Consider the following 17,733-nt stretch of genomic DNA (forward strand, 5'->3'; position numbering starts at 1 on the left):
CCTAGGTCAAGGTTGAGGTCAACCTTGACTCTTAGGTTGTCCTTGACCTAGAAAGTGAAAGTCCTTAGTGTCAAAGAAAAAATGTCAGAAATAGGCTAGAGAGAGAGAGAGAAGAAAAATAGGGGAAAAATAGCTAGATCCATGCAAAGACTTATTCAAGGTGCTTGACATGACCCCAGACCACTTACTTGAAGGGATAAACCCTCTTAACATGGAAGATGGTACACTTCCACATTTTCTAATTTCATAAAGCTTATTTCATCTTGAATTCCATATCTCAATCCATTGAGATACCTTACAACCTTCTCAACCTCATCATCCACATGTCCAAATCTGATGTCCAATCTATAGAATTCCTCAGTATACTCCTTCATAGTCATGTCCTTTTGTCTCAAAATTTGCATCTTTCTCAACAAGCTAACTTGGTAATCACAAGGAAGGAAAATCTTCTTCAGTTTGGTCACCAATTTCAGTCAAGTCTTGATTGTCTCATTTCCTCTCCTTTATCTATTAGTTTGAAAATGCTCCCACCAAAGTGAGGCATGACCTTTCAACCTAATGACTGCAATTTTCACCTTGCTATTATTAGGAGTGCCTTCAAACTCAAATAACTTCTCCATATCAGAGATCTAATCCAACACAAAAATGGTGTCCAATTTTCCATCTTAATGGATGACTTCTACAACATGCTTTGAATGTGCCCTCGAAAACAATCTCAATGATATTTTCTCATTTTGATCTTCTTTACATTCTGGATTAGGGTTTGGTGTCATTGCTTCATCACCACTCACATCATCAAGATGTACTCCTCTCCTCTTAACTATCTCCACAACATCTAAACTAGCTACAATTTGTCTCAACATGTCCATAATAGTAGTATCAACATTTTCTTTGCCTTGAACCATCTTTACAAATAGCTTTATGCATGATCGTAACCCTCTACAAGTTATAGGTCAAATCCATAGATGTACCATCCTAAAACCAAATTCAACTTAGGGTTCTTCACTATCCAATCTCTACAAGGATAAACCTCAAGCTTTGATACCACCTGACACAAGGAGGGATTGAATAGCTAGGGCCAAAGGCACACCTAACTATTTAACCACCTTGTTGAGTAACCACAACAAAAGAAAATAATGCGGAGAACAATATCAAGGAGAGAGAGAACAAAAATAATTTTATTGATTCATGAAATTATCAACATACATGCCCAGTTGTAAGGCCTTTTGGGTTATGGCCAAATACAAAATACAACTTCAATATTTAGGATCTAGCTCCAAATTCACAATTCCAAAAATATCTTCTCAAAACTCTCTAAGTCCTACCTCTAAACTAAACCAAATACCTCTACTTATGCTTTCCAAAATGACTTACATAAGATTCTAGATCATTACATAATAGAAAGGTCGACCTCAAAATGATCTTCACTCATCCCAAGATAAGATCCTATTATTAAATTTATGATCCAAATTAAATACATAAATTAGCTCAAACTACGAACTAATCATAGACAAACTCATTCAAAGAAGGACCCGAGCATCATCAAATATCAAGTTCACTCAACACTATAAGGAACACTTAGTCAACACTAGACACCTCATTTAACATAGAAATTTGGTTAACATTAACACCATTGGTTAACATTAAGACTATTAATAAATACTACAAAACTTGGTGATAACTGCCAGAATCAACAAAAGAGAAGGATTACAAGGCAACCTAGGATGCTTCTACATTGAAATCACACATAGGTTCTTGAACTTCCTTCTTGAGGTGTGTTAAATTCAATATGAGGGTATGTTCATCATCAACAACTTTGATACTTGCTTCAAAAGCATATCTCATAGAGGACCAATTAGTTATCACTCAATTTGGTAGATGGTGTAACCAATATATGTCTACTTCAGTTAGGGTCTGCACAAATAACCTAACTACCATGTTTTTAATAAGCATGGCAAGACACCCACATGCATTATTAAAAATATTCAAATGTTCATCAATTGATTTCTTTCCATCACCAGTAAACTTAGGAAAAACATCTCTTGCTCCTTTTAGGAGGGGGTCTTGGTTAGGTCCTAGATCCAAGGGACCATCTTGGGTACCCCAAGGATTGTTTGAAACCATATTGGTAAAAGGAATTTAAGAGGTTGAATGTTGAAATGTGATGGGACTAAGTTTCTAGATATTATCAAAGCTTGTAGGCTAGAAGTGATAGGGGAAGCTTTAAGTGGTGAAGAAGATCTACTTGTGGATTTGACTCTTTTCTTCCTCCTATGTGTATGACCAAGGGAAAATTTTAACTATTTTAAAGCTTTGTAGTCATCATCAACAAGTCCCTTGAACTTCTCACTTTGAGTGTATTTCTTTCCAACCAGTTTACTTAAATTAGGATTTCTAGGGTCAAGATAACAAGCAAGACTAGGGGCATTTGTTGTTGGTTGCAGGGCTAATCTTTCTATGATTGTTACTTCTTGTGCAATAGGGAATCCCCTAACAAGTTCTCCCCACTCTTCTTCTTCCTCTAAAACTTGACTCACTTGCATCTATTGTACATTACTTGCTTCAAAGCAATAGGCCAAGGCATTTAAGTCAGAGATAATGTCTTCTTGAGTATTGTCAAATACCAATTTTAGTTGAAGAACAAGAAAGATATCTTGGTGTTATAAGACTATTCTAGATCATATCTAGTTCACATGATCTCTTGGATGCACTAGCAAGTCTCCCCAACAAAGTCGACAAAAACTATTAGTATACAATTTTTCTCTCTTTAAAATGCTAACTAATTCTTGACTCTATTTCCAAATTAAGAGAACAATAGAAACACTAACAAGTGAGTTCTTTGAGTGATGAAATCTTTGTATTTATAGGTACAAATCCCTAAATTCAAGGATATTGCAATATGGATCTTATTTTAAAATAATTATTTCAACAATCACTTTTTACCATAAAGCGTAAGGCAAAAAATCCATTTCACAATGATGAAAATAATGTGCAAATTGAAAAGTAACTCAAATTTCATAATAATTATTATCCGCGTGATTGTATATTATCATGAAACATCTTTAAAAAAACTCAACTAAAATGAAGGCTACTTTGTTATTTGGATTCAAAATCAATACAAAATACAAATAAAAAACCAACTGCACATAAATTTACTTCCATACAAAAAAAAAGAGTATGTTTCAGATAAATCATATGATTTACCAACCAAAATAATATATCAAAATCACACAATTTAAAATATTATTGCATTTAACATATATGTATCAAAAATTTAAAAAATTGATAGATAAATACAAAAGTATCAGTAACTAGAGTGTCGACCCTATCAGAGTCTAAAAAACAAACTTATATAGCCATACAGGGCTTTAAAATTCACTTTTTAGAAACTAACTCCCATGAGGAATTAGAAATTAACTTCATTTAAATGAAGTGTTTTGGCAATGAACTAAAAAGACAACATGCTAAGGCAAGTAGTCCCTAAATCCTATCTAATAAAATCCCAATTTCTTCAATGGGATTTTCTCTCTACTCCTGATTTTCAAAGTCTACCACCAACATTCTTCCACTTTTTATATGAAATAATGAATCCAAATAACTCTTTTTTTAGGGGAACTCCTATTAGCTTGAGCCTTAGATTGTAGATACACTCAATCCTGTGAACATGGTCCATCTTATTCTCATGTGCTTCGAATTGAAAAATACACAAAATTATCAGAGTCCGTATAGGTAATTGTTGGAAAATCCTTTACTATTAACTCCTAAATTTATTTCATTATCTTAATTGTATCTTGGAAAGATGCCAATACTTCTTGGGTTCCCCTATTAGGTTTATTTTCATTATCCATGATGCTAACATCGATGCACTTGATTTCTTTTCCTAGGTTCTATTTGGGACATTCCATCTCCCTCAATAGCTCCAAAACTTCTTATAGGCCTTACTCAATGGTCATGTCTGTCCACTCTAGAACAAATATCACAATGCAATAGTAAATTAGCATCTATAGAAGCATCTAGAACATCTATTAAGAACTTGGGGGACCATAAGTCTGGACTTATGTGATTTGGATGATATATTCATCCCACCTCACTTTCACATTTTCCCACACATTCAATTCATATTGTAGGGCTATTACCATCTTAGTTGCATGTGTCTTAGTCTTAGTGAATTCAAAAATATAACTTATCATGTTGGTCAATAAAGTATCCACCCAATCATTGAAAAATTTGGTGACAGACCTGTCCCTCTTAACCTGATCAATGAATTTTTGATTGGTGGGAGAAGTGATGTCTATCACTCAAGTACTATCTAGGATGGCTAATGCATTGGGGTTTTGCAGGACATCGATACATTATGCTATCAATTCTATGGTTTTCTTTATTTCCTTTTTTGTCTTTCCAATCCTTCAAAATTTGATGCTCAATATTCTTATTACTATCATTGAATATCTTCAAGTCCACAACTATAGTTGTCATCCCAAGATCAATTCTTTCTACCACAGAGTATTGTGATTACAGTTCTTCCTAATTGGTGCAGGAGCACCCCAAGATTACTTAATCAATCCAATTTTTTTTTGTGTACATGCCTTTAGGGAATTTAGGAAGTTTTGGTATAAGCTCATGTTGACCATGTTGGGAGTATAATAGGGAGTGAATTGAAGAGTCTTAGGACATTTGTAAGTGGGATAAGGGATCACCAAGATGTAAAAGCCCATGATTTGCACAAAGTTGATGATGAAATCAACATGAGATTGTTAGGGTCTAGGATGGGTTAAAATAATGCTTTTACCATAGTTAAAGTCATTGGTCAAGTTTGGTGAACATTGGAACTCATTTAGCTAAGTTGTGCAAAACTTGTCAAAAAGATGTAAAAGTTGCATTATGCAACTTTCCAACTTTGAAAAGTTACTTGGAGAACATTGTCCAAATTTTGAAAACAAATGAAAAGGATCCATAAGGGGAAATAACTACCCAACCACCCTACATAAGACATGCCCTAACCAAGATGCAAGGTTGGACACCCATTGTATGAAGAGAAGTTTTGAACATTGAAGTGGTTTTTGAGCATATTTTGCGTATTTTCCATGACGGTGGGTAGTTAGAGGATTGAAGTTGATATTGTAATTCCTGGTCTGAGTATTTTATATGTTTTCTTAAGTATGTGTCACATTAGATAGGCATTTTGTGCACATTTTCTTTCCTTTTGTAAATATTCTTATTTTTGCACTATTGTTGGTTCTATCTAGGCAGTTGACTAATATGGGGTTCTAACTCACTTTCCCACCATCCATTTAGAATGACCTCTTTTGAATAGTGAGTAGAATCCATGCATATTAATTGTAAAGAAGCTTGGGCCCTCAAATGTAGGGAAGCTATTTTTAAAGTCTTGCCCTAGGTAAGCCTGGGCTAGGGAAGACCAAAGTGCAAACATCACAACTTGTAGAGGGGGATAGCTAGAGCCTTAATTCATTTTGTATTTTTAAGATAGGAGTTTTGACATGGTTTGGTCAATAATGTGTGATCATACTAATCCATTTGATAGCCTTACACTTTCCAACTTGTAGAGAAGCTAGTAAGAGCCTTAAAATTTGTAATTCACTCAAATTGAGTTAGAGGACTGTACAAAAGGTGGTGATCCCAAGACCCCAAAAATCCTTGAGGAGTTGGAATATTATCCAAGAATCCTAAGAAAATTTATAGGGTTTATTTGGAAGGATTGGGAGAAAATCCCAGTTTTCTCATAATAGGAGACCTAGTTGGGGCTAGTAGCCTTTTAGGCCTAATTATGAAGAATTGATGAAATCAGATTAGAATTTAAATCAAGTAAGACTCCTAACACACCTAGTTGGTTGATTTGAAGAATGTAGGAATACCTTCACACCTCTTCGAGTCTAAGTACAAGATTACTTTATGATGATTTAAGGGCTATGGTGAATGGAGCAAGAATGCATCAAGTTTTGGCTTGATTGATGAATCTTTCTTGGCATTTCGGTTGGCTATAGAGACCATAGGATCCTTAGATAATAAAGGTCCTATAGGTGAAAATTGGTGTGGTGAAGACACCCTAGAAGTCTTCCAAGAAGACTAAGAGCATGAACCTATGATTGGTTCATTCAACCTCCCTATCACTGTCCTTTGTCATCAGTGGGTTTGAAAATGTCTATTATTCAATGTCTATTTTATCATCCACATCTAACATAGCTTCAACTTTAGGTTTATTACTCTTGTGGGTCCTCTCAAGGTATTTTCCTACCATTTCCTACATTGGAAGGGTGACTGGTACTGCACTTCTCTTCTTATTAACTGAATGATCAAACCAATTGGCAGTGGAAACTTTACCCTAAACTTGAGATCTTTGAGGTCTTACAGGGGTCCCAATGGCTAGAGAATTTATAGAATTTATATTAGTGGTATTAACTATTGAAACAAATTATGTATTGTCTCTGATGTTACATGAAATGTCATATCATTACCAGTCAGTGTATGTCGAGCTCACTCAAACAGTGAAGATAGTTTTCTGTGGCTACCAAGCATTCTAGAGTTTGTTTAGTTAAAAAGGTAGTGTCTATTTAGTTAATACAGGAACCAAAGGAAAGTCTACGGAAGATGAGTGTTAACCAAGCTCGCTCACTTAATGAAGGAAATGTTAGATGGAACCAGTGCTAACCGAACTCACTCGGTTACTAAAGGAATCTTGCAAGTATGTAGTGTTGACCAAGTTTGCTTGGTTAACATAGGAAAAAAAATTTTGAGTTAGTATCTACCAAGCAAGGTCGGCTAATGAAGGATTTTCTTGTTTTGGCATATTAAGTTCAATTTTTTTTTTATTGGTTCTAGCCAACTGAGAAGATAAAGAATAATTATTCTAATTTGTATTTGAGCCAACTTGACAATATGAAAGATATAAGTAAAAGGTCAAGTTGACAATAAGAATGTGTGAAGTATGTGTAAATGCATGGAAGACTTTGAAGATCTAATGATGCAAAGAGAAAATGAATTAGAAGGATAAGAAGAATATCCTTGAGAAGATGAAAAGATATATTTGATTAGACAGGATCAAGTATACAAGCCATAATTAAGATCTATAATCAACAATTTAGTTGCATCTAAATTAGGTCATGTCATCGTTACTCTCTAACCATTGTAGTAGTGATCTAAATATCTTAACAGAGTTGTCTTAACATCTATTTGTAAATCCTGTAACAAGGCCACTCCTAATAGGGTGATTAAATCCTCTAATAGGGTCACACCAAACAATGTGTTTTGTAATCTTTAATAAGGTTGGCTCCTAACAGGGCTCACTTTAGGAGAGTGAAAAATAGTAACTAGTTGCAATTGGCAATTTTTCCCAAATTAGGTTTCCACATTAAATCTTGGTGTCAAATGTGTTCTAGATAATTTCTTTTATGTATTTGCAACTAAGTTAAAGAAATGGTAATCACAGCTAACATCTTAAGATTTTCATGTTAAGTATTTGCTGAACATATTCAGTGTTTATCGAGTTATAACATCTTTGTTTGTTTGTTGAGCATCAATAGAGTTTAGTTTGTAAAGTTGATTTTTGTACTAACATCTAAGGGATCTAGGATTTATTTTTGTAGTAATTGATTCATCCTCCCCTCTCAGTTACTCCTCTTATATTTCCAACAATTGGTATCAGAGCTTTTTGATGCTTGCAAATAAGGTTTTAAGGACCTAAGCTAAAGATCAAGATGTCTTACAGAAGAGAGATTCCCAAGTTGAACAGAGATAATTTTGCAGCATGACAAGGACTTATGAGGTTACATCTGACAACTATCAGTGATTCAGGTTGTAAGTATCTTGATACTGAATACAATACTCCTTCTGGAACACTATCAGTAGAAGATATTACTGAAAAGAAAAATCATAACATCATGATTATTGATATTGCATCTGCTCTTAGTTATGTTGAATTTGATAAAGTAAAAGATTGCAAAAAATCTCATGAAATGTGAAACAAACTGAAAGACATTTATGGAGGAGATGAAAATCTAAGAAGATCTAAAGCAGAAAGTCTTAGAGGTCAATTTGATCATATGAAAATGAGAGAAGATGAAAACATTGCAAAATATGTGGAAAGAATCAAAGCAAGTGTGAGTGCAATCAAAGAATCTGGAGGAAACATTGATGACAAAATAATTGTAAGCAAGGTACGCAAAGCTCTTCTTCCTATTTATGCAATTAGAGTATCTGCTATTCAAGAAATTAGATCTGATCCAAATAGCAATATAACTTTGGATACTCTAGTTGGAAGATTGATAGCTTTTGAGTTGGATAACTATGATAACTATATTCCTAGTTCACAAGTTATTGAGTCTACATTTGAAGCCAAACTCTCACTCAAGAAAAAAGACTAAGAAATCAAAAGCCAATAAATCAGGAAGTGAATGAGAAACTATTGAAAGTTTTGACAGTGATCTTGAAGTTGTTGAAGCCCTACCTACAAGGAAATATTCCAAAGGTAGGGGAAAGTATAAAGGTAAAATTCCTCTAATTTTTTTTTTCTTATGAAGAAGTTGGTCACATTTCTGCTAGGTGGCCAAATAGAGAAAAAAAGGATGAAAATAAAAACATTAAGCACAAAGGAAAGAAGGAATTCAAGAACTACAAGGAAAAAGGTAAGAAATCTTGTTTTATGGCTAAAGTTTCTAATAATAGTGAAGATGAAATGGTATATATTGTTGTAAAAGATGAGTCAGATGATGAAGGAGATAAGATGACACTTATCTCTCATGTTAGCAAAGATGATACATGGATTATTGATAGTGGATGATCACATAATGTGACTGTAGACAAAACAAAATTTGAGCACATGGAATATTATGATAGTGGCAGTGTGAGATTTGAAAATAATGAACCTTGTAACATAAAAAGGAAGAGGATGTATCTCTTTGACTAATGTACTTGTATGTGATAATGTTTATTAGGTTGAAGGATTAAAACATAATCTAGTGAGTGTGGCACAGTTGAATAGCATTGGATTCAAGGTAGAATTCATGGATGGAAAGGCCAAACTACTTGATGAAAAAAGAAATATGGTTAGATCTGGCAAGCAAACAAAAGGTAATCTATTTTATCTTGATCTCAGTGAAAGTTCATGTTTTATTGCTCAAGTAGAAGAAAGATGGTTATAGCAAAAAAGATTATGTCATGTAAACTTTGATTATCTAGTTAAGATAAGCAAACATAAAAAAGGTAAGAGGTATTCCTAGTTTGAAGAAACCTGATATGGGTCTATGCAAAAATTGCCAAATTGGTAAGATGAGAAAGACTAGTTTCAAAAGCAAAAACTATCATTCTAAAGAAGTATTAGAGCTTGTCCATACATATGTGGACCTATTGGAATAGAGAGTGACAATGGAGAAATTTTTTTCATTCTTTTTGTTGATGACTATTCTAGAATGATGACTGTAATGTATCTAAAAGAAAAATTAGAAGCTTTTCAAAAATTCAAGTGGTATTTGGAAAAAGTAGAAAAAGAAATTGGAAAGAAGTTGAAATGCTTGAGATCAAACATAAGTGGTGAATTCATCTTTAATGAATTCAATGAATTTTGCATTGAAAAAGGAATTAAAAGACAAGTAGATCAGCCCCTGGTAAACATCAGCAGAATGGTATAGTTGAAAGAAGGAACAGATCCATCATGGATTGTGCAAGAACATTGATGATAGAAAAGAATGTTGCAATCAAATACTGGAAGGAAACAATCAACACTGTAGTTCATACCTTGAATAGAGTATAGCTAAAGACAGACTCAAATCAAACTTCTTATGAACTATGGTATGGCTACAAACCTAATGTAAGTTACTTGAAAGTATTTGGTACCAAATGTTATATCTTGAAAGAATCTAGAAAAGGAAAATTTGATGTCAAAGGTGATGAAGTCATATTTCTAGGATACTCCTACAAAAGTAAAGCATACAATTGTTTGAATTTGTCTACTCATAAAATCATAGAAAGTGCACATGTGAGAATTGACGAGTTTGTAGAAAAGAGTGAAGAAGAAAGCAAAAATAGCTTGAGGATTACAAAATATTTGTTTACTATGAACTTAATACCCTGCCAAATCTATCTGAGAGAAAGGAAGCTTCATCTCCCATATCCTCAAAATCTCTAACAACTACCAAGTTGTAGACAGTACAACCTGAGTCACAGTCTAAAGGACCCAAGTCAGAGGCCACCAAGCTAGAGCAAACTGAGTCTGATGGACTTGAGTCATAGATAGTGAGACCCAAGCTTGATACTAAAGTTCATGATGAAATTAGTGAAATTCATTCCAAATCCAAAGAACCTGTGTTAGCAAGATATGTAAGAAGACATCATGCACTTAATTAGATCATTGGAGACAAATTAGATGGAATAATGACAAGAAACAAATTGAAAGGTACATGTTTACTTGTTGAATCTAAACGTTGAAATGTTAAAGATGCTTTAAAAAATGAAAGTTGGATTGAGGCAATGAATGAAGAAATAGAACAGATAGAGAAGAAAAAAACATGGACTCTTGTTCCTAGACCCAAAGATAAAAATGTAATTAGCGCAAAGTGGGTGTTCAGAAACAAGTTGAAGGAAGATGGAAAAGTTTTTAGAAAAAAAGAAAGGTTGGTATGTAAAGGTTATCCTCAATAAGAAGGTATTGACTATGGTGAAACTTTTTCTCCTATTGCAAGATTAGAAGGTATTAGAACTTTACTAGCATATGCAACTCACAGAGGATTTAAATTTTATCAAATGGATGTAAAATCTGGATTCTTGAATGGAATTCTCGATGAGGAAATTTGTGTTGAATAGCCTACAGGTTTTGTAGATCCTAGCAAAAAGGACATGGTCTAAACATTACATAAGACATTATATGGACTTAAGAAAGCTCCCAGAGCTTGGTATGAAATACTTCATAACTACTTGATACAGATTGGTTTCAAAAGAACAAATGATAATAGTAGCCTATATATCAAGGACCAGACAAGAAGATTGTGTTGGTAGAAATATTTGTTAATGATACTTTATTCACAAGAAATGATGACTTGTCCAAGGCATTTTTAGAAGAAATGAGAAAAGAATTTGAAATTTTTATGTTTGAAGAGATAAAATTCTTTGTTGGATTACAAATTCAGTAGAAGAAAGATGGTATCTACATTACTCAATCTAAATATATCGAGATACTAAAGATTTGGAATGGAAGATTCAAGACCAGTTGGAACCCCTATGTTTATTGGACACAAGCTTTCCAAAAATGATGATTCCAAAAAGGTAGATAAGACCACATACCGATCAATGATTGGGAAATTGTAGTATGTAGTTCATACAAGGAATGATATTGCATTAACAGTTAGTATAGTGGTAAGATTCTCAGCAAATCCCAAAGAAAATCACTTGATGACAGTCAAAAGAATTATGAGATATTTGAAAGGTACTGAAGAATATGGTTTATGGTACAAAATAGGAGGCAATTTGGACTTAAAAATATTTACAGATGTTGATTAGGTAGGAAGTATTGATGACAGAAAGAGCACTAGTGGTGGAGCATTCTTTCTCGGTAAAAGACTAGTGTCTTGGACAAGCAAGAATGATAATTGTATCTCTCAGTCCATAACAGAGGTAGAATATGTGGCAACATCAGTCAATTGTTCTAATATTATTTGGTTCAAATGACTATTAACAGGGATGAAGGTAGAGATCAAGGATCCAGTAGTCATATACAGAGATAACACTAGTGCAATCAATATATCAAAGAATTCAATGATGCATACCAAAATAAAGCACATTTCTATAAAATATCATTTCTTAAGAGAATTGGTGCAAGATAAAGGAATCAAATTGGAATATGTATTTAATACTAAAGAAAAAATTGTAGACATATTCACCAAACCATTACCTAAGGATACATTTATGTATCTAAGAGGTAAGCTAGGGGTCATTCCCCTATCTGAAGCTCACTAAATGAAGTTTAGTGATGCATCAACTAGAGCCTTATTCAAGATCAATCAATTGGTGCAATATTGACAAGAGCATATTGCAAATGAATCAGTATTTAAGGTACATTGATATTCACTAATTATTGTCTTTGGCATGAGATGTCAAAGAAGGAGAATTTTATTGTCATATCTTATAGAATTTTTTGTTGAAAAGAGGGAGAATTTTGTTGTCATAGAAAGAATTTTCAAAGAGGGAGAATGAACTTGGCAGAAGTTCTAGCAGATAGAAGCTTTTTGACAGAGGGAGAAATTGGAGATAGAGTTCACACTGACAAAGGGAGTTCTCATGGATGAGAATCAGAATGAAACTAAGGATATGTTCCTTACTTTATTCTTGCTCCAAAATTTTATTATGTTATGACATGTTGTGTTGCCATCAATACCAAAGAGGGAGATTGTTGAAACAAATTGTGTATTATCTTTGATGCTACACAAAATGTCATATCATTACCAATTAGTGTATGCCGAGCTCACTCAGGAAGTGAAAACATTTTTATGTGGCTATCGAGCATTCCAGAGTTTGTTTAGTTCAAAAGGTAGTGTCTACCAAGTTAACTCGGGCACCAAAGGAAAGTCTGCAGAAACTGAGTGTTAACCAAGCTCACTCAGTTAATGAAGGAAATGTTGGATGAACCAGTGCTAACTGAGCACACTTAGTTAGCAAAGGAATTTTGCAAGTATGCACTATTGACCGATGCTACTTGGTTAACACATGAAAATTATTTCTGAGTTAGTATCTACCAAGTAGTGTCAGCTAATGAAGGATTTTCTTGTTTTGGCATATTAAGTTTAATTTTTTTGTTTATTGGTCCTAGCCAACTTAAAAGATGAATATTAATTATTTTAAGTTGTATTTGAGGAGACTTGACAATATGAAAGATATAAATAAAAGATCAAGTTGAGAATGAGAATGTGTGAATGCATGGACAATTTTGAAGATCTAATAATGCAAAGATAAAGCGAATCAGAAGGATAAGCAAAATATCCTTGAGGAGCTGAAAAGATATATTTGATTAGGAAGGATCAAGTATACAAGCCAAAATTGAGATCTGTAATCAGTAATTCAGTTGCATCCAAATCAGGTCATCTCATTGTTACTATCTAACCGTTGTAGCAGTGATCTAAATCTCTTAACATAGTTGGCTTAACAACTATTTGTAAATCTTCTAACAAGGTGGAAATTCTATTGAATTGTCTAAAGACCTCTAACAAGGCCACTCCTAATAGGGTAATTAAATCCTCTAACAACGTAACACCTAAAAGTGTATTTTGTAACCTTTAACAGAGTTGGCTCCTAATAGGGCTCACTTCAGAAGAGTGAAAGATAGTAACTAGTTGCAATTGGTGGTTTTTCCCAAATTGGGTTCCACGTTAAATCTTGGTGTCAAATGTGTTCATGCTATTTTATTTTATGTGTTTGCAAATAAGTTAAAGTAATGGTAATCAGAGATAACATCTTAAGATTTTCATGTTAAGTATTTGTTGAACATATTCAGTGTAACTTACCAAGTTACAACATTTTATGTGTGTTTGTCGAGCATCAACAAAGTTTATTTTTGTACTGACATCTAAGGGATTTGGGATTTATTTTTGTAGTAACTAATTCACCCTTCCCCTCTAAGTTACTCCTCTTATATTTCCAACAATTAACTCCATCTACTTTTTGATTCTGGTCCATTTGGTCCATCACCTTCACAAGACTCTCGACAATTGATTTTATATTTGGTTCTCCTTCACTAGGATCTTTATCTAGAATTACTACAAATTCCTTACCCTTTTTCCCTTTCTGACTCTAAGAGAAGGTGAGGTGCCTGAATTTGAACTTGAACCGGTTCCTTTGTATGGGGTTCAACTTTTTGTTCCAAAACCTATTTATCTTGAATTTCTAAGGAAGACACAATTTTCTATTCACCTCCAATTCTAAGTAGACACACAAGATTTGCTAGTTTAGGAAATTTTGGCTTTGACCAGAAAAGGGGGATTTAATGTTTAAACACACCTAGATGATGTACACATTAAATGATTGGGGAAAGTATCAAAATGTCAGGATCCCTTACTCATTAATGTGTGTTCTTAACTTCTACACATACTAGACTTTTATACCACCACCACCTTTACTAATTGGTGTTAATTGCATGTCTTTTCATCATCTTCGAAAAGATTGGATATATCTATACTACCACATGCTTATAGGTGGGTGGCTCTTAAGCCCACAAACTTTGAATCTATGAACAAAATTGATTCATGATTCAAGTTCACCCTATTGTAGAATGTTAGGATGAAGTGCTCATAAAAATAGACTCTTGACACATAGACCTTGAACTTGAACTAACTTTAAATTGTTCAAGGTTCAAGTTCAATAAAGCATTCGAACCCATTGTAAAACACAACTCTTCTTGTCAAGTGTGAAAACATAAAATTATGATCCGATGAACTTTGAACTCTGAACCAATAGGTTTAAGATTCAAGTTCAAAGTTCTGACTCATTAAGGTAGATCTCAAGTGAAGTTTCTTGACAATTAGTAAAGTAGTTCTGAATAAGTGAACTTTGAACCAATAACTTCAAGGTTCAAGGTTCAAATTCCTTGCACAAGACTCTTCTCAGGAACTCAAGAAAAATAATAGGAGGAAGTTCAAAACATGACTTACAAATACTAATAAACTAAAATATTTTGAATTTTACTTCCATTTTATAAAATCATTGAAAATATTCTTAAATTTACACCCAAAGAACTAGATAAAAATATACAATAGTATTTTAAATATAAATATCAATAATATATTATAAAAATACATATATTTGTACCTATAAATCATTTAATAATAGCATTCAATGTTTTTATTTATTACATATTACTAAACACCTTATCTTGTAAGATTGAAACAAGAAGAAATTGCAAGTAGTGAGTGAGTGAGTGAATATGCTTAAATATAAAGTTCTCATATATTAAAATTGTGTAAACATCCCATAGTCTATGAAAACAATCTACATTATCATTTATAAATTTATGAATTAAGTCAAAACTTGAGTTTTTGTATTAGAAAAACTAATAAGTTATCCTATTATTATATTTGAACTTGTTATCAACAAAAATATTTTCTTTTGAAAGGTACTTCATTTTTAAATTATTATTTTTTCTTAAATTAACACTCCTAAGACTCTTGAAAACTAACAACAATTCTTAAATAGTAAAATCAAATGGTCGATAGACATAAATATAAATGATGGATTAGAAGACTACAAATATTTGTGATTATAACCACTCAATAGCACCTTTAGATGCTCTTATTTTTTAATTACTACCATAAACCTTATTCTAGTATTTTTTGTCTAAAAGCAACAAGAAATTACTGAGTGTCTCCGAGGAAATTCAAGTAGCAAGTGGGAGTTGTCAAAGGTTGATGGGCAAGCCATCCACGGGTGTAGGCACTAGATTGATAATTACCTTTTAATTCACATTTTATAAATCCCATTCAACATTTTTAACAGTGTTGTAGATGAACACAAGTATTACCATCTGTGCAAATTCATTGCCTGGGCACATTCATGGTCCACCTCGAAAAGGCACAAATGTGTAAGGTGTTGGCCCATTCCCTTCAAATCTTGATGGATCAAATTTTTCAGGATCTTCAAAATATTTTGCATTTTTTAGGGTTGAGGAAGTTGTCCAAAATAATTGCAATCCATCAACATATAATCAGAATATCACAAACATGAGCAAATAATAACTAGATTAACATGTGTTGTTATGAGTTATATAATAATAGGATTCAATAAGATCTCATGTGGTAATTTCATATCTATACAAACTATTTAGTTCACTTGTTCAACTTCTCTTATTATTACATAGTGAGATTTGATATAATTATCAGCTCTATTCAAGGAGGAGAGGTCAGATTGTACCAATATCATTCACATTTAAAAACTTAAACAATTGAACATTGAACCAATTACATATAAAGGATTTTTAGAATTTGCAAAATATTCTTGCTACACTTCTAGAAAAGATTGTCCACAAGTTTTTACCATCAAAGTTTCAGATCATACTCCATAGTCCATCCTAGTTATTGATAATGAGATATGATCTAAAACATTGAACTAGTTGTTTGATTGCTAGAGAAGGATAAAATAATTTAGTGATGACACAAAAATCCAAAAGCATTATCAATGATTGATAATAATAAAATATGATTTGAAACATTGCACCGATTATTGGATTGTTAAAAATAAATAAAAGAATTTATAAGACTTTGAAATCTAAAAGTATTATCAATGATTAAATTTTGTTAATATTAAATATAAATAAATGATTGCATTAAATATAAATAAATGATTGAATTTATTTATGTTGATATGACCTACAAGGTAACAGTGACACATTTCTCATACTTTTACATCCTTGCAAACTATTTAATTGATTTCTATAATTGCCCAAAGTCAAGAAGTTAACCCAGTCAATTTTTTCCTCTCTCGCTACATACTATGAGTAGTACTTTAAGACTAAAGTTGCATCTTAAAGATTTCAGCGAATAGTGTAAATATTTTGTGAGAATACTTTACAGTTGACTATGCTACAAACATAATAAGTGATATAAGATTTCTACAATCCATGATAATGAATTATTGTTTTTGAGTTTGATTTTGTAACAATTTTTTACCACTTTCACCTTCTGTCTTCTAACGTATTCAAAAAGAAAATTGAATAAAATCAATTGAAATGGAATACCTTCCTTCCTTTGGGGATTGTGGGACCAACATAGGAGAAATCAACAATCAGCTTGTGCTAATTGCCTCCCAATGGAGAACAAACCACAAAAAATAAGTAGTGTTTTAAATAGTAAAGGCCTTAATTTAGATTTCCCCAATCCAGAAATGCTTAACATGGTTAGTAATATTGGAATCCACTCTATCAATGAATGTTTACAAAGCTTCTGGTTTTAAGAAATTGAGAAGCAACTTTCTCAGATCTTTTGCTTCATCTCCAACTTTACTAAGAAGTGAATTTTCAAACAACTTTATAACAAAAGATGGCCATGTGCTCTAAACAAGCTTACTTTCATTGGAGAAAAGAAAAATATTTCCAACAGGATTATAGAGGATTTTTGTAGGGGATCTAACCAAATGGGTCTTAAAGATATCTCCTCCATTTTTGGAGCTTATTAATCCTTCGCTTAAAAAAATCATGAAATGCATTGGTCCTCTAAGAGGCTAAGAAATGTAGGGTTTCACCCACCAACACCCAACCAAAGGTGCCAGTGGGAAGATTAGGGTTTGAAGAAGGGTTTCTAAGAAGAAACAATAGAAAATACACAAAACCTACAGCTATGGCTATGGCTGTAGGCACTGTAATCATATCCATTTTTCTTGGTGAGAGAGACCAATTTAGCATATCATTTCTATATAAGTTAATGATCCTCACTTGGAATTTTTTGCCCAATAGTTTGGTGGCACATAACCTTATCTTAATTTAAACTTTGAGTTTTTAGAAGAGGGAGTTCTCATTATTTGCGAGGATCTCACCTTCCTTTTCCTTATATTAACATATTGAGGATATTGAAAACGTCTAGACATGATGATCCTAAAACTAATATGGTATCAGAGTCAAGTTCCTTCTATAAAGCCTAACAACTTGAAGATAAATCAATATATGAAAAAAAAAAGAAAAAAGGGGGAAATAATTCATAATGAATCCTTTGAAAAGAGGAGAAACTAAAACATTTTCATCTGATGAGTAAG

At 32.8% G+C, this 17,733-nt stretch overlaps 1 pseudogene; it reads right to left on the reverse strand.

The window, feature by feature from the left end:
* The window catches only part of LOC149555181 (cytochrome P450 716B2-like), an 87,859-nt pseudogene extending 70,503 nt beyond the window's left edge, over positions 1 to 17,356 (reverse strand).
* Positions 17,357 to 17,733: the final 377 nt, after the last annotated feature.

This window comes from Cupressus sempervirens, chromosome 5 (assembly GCF_028749045.1).
Source record: "Cupressus sempervirens isolate cs-2001-9-10 chromosome 5, ASM2874904v1, whole genome shotgun sequence".
In the NCBI taxonomy this organism is placed as follows: domain Eukaryota; kingdom Viridiplantae; phylum Streptophyta; class Pinopsida; order Cupressales; family Cupressaceae; genus Cupressus; species Cupressus sempervirens.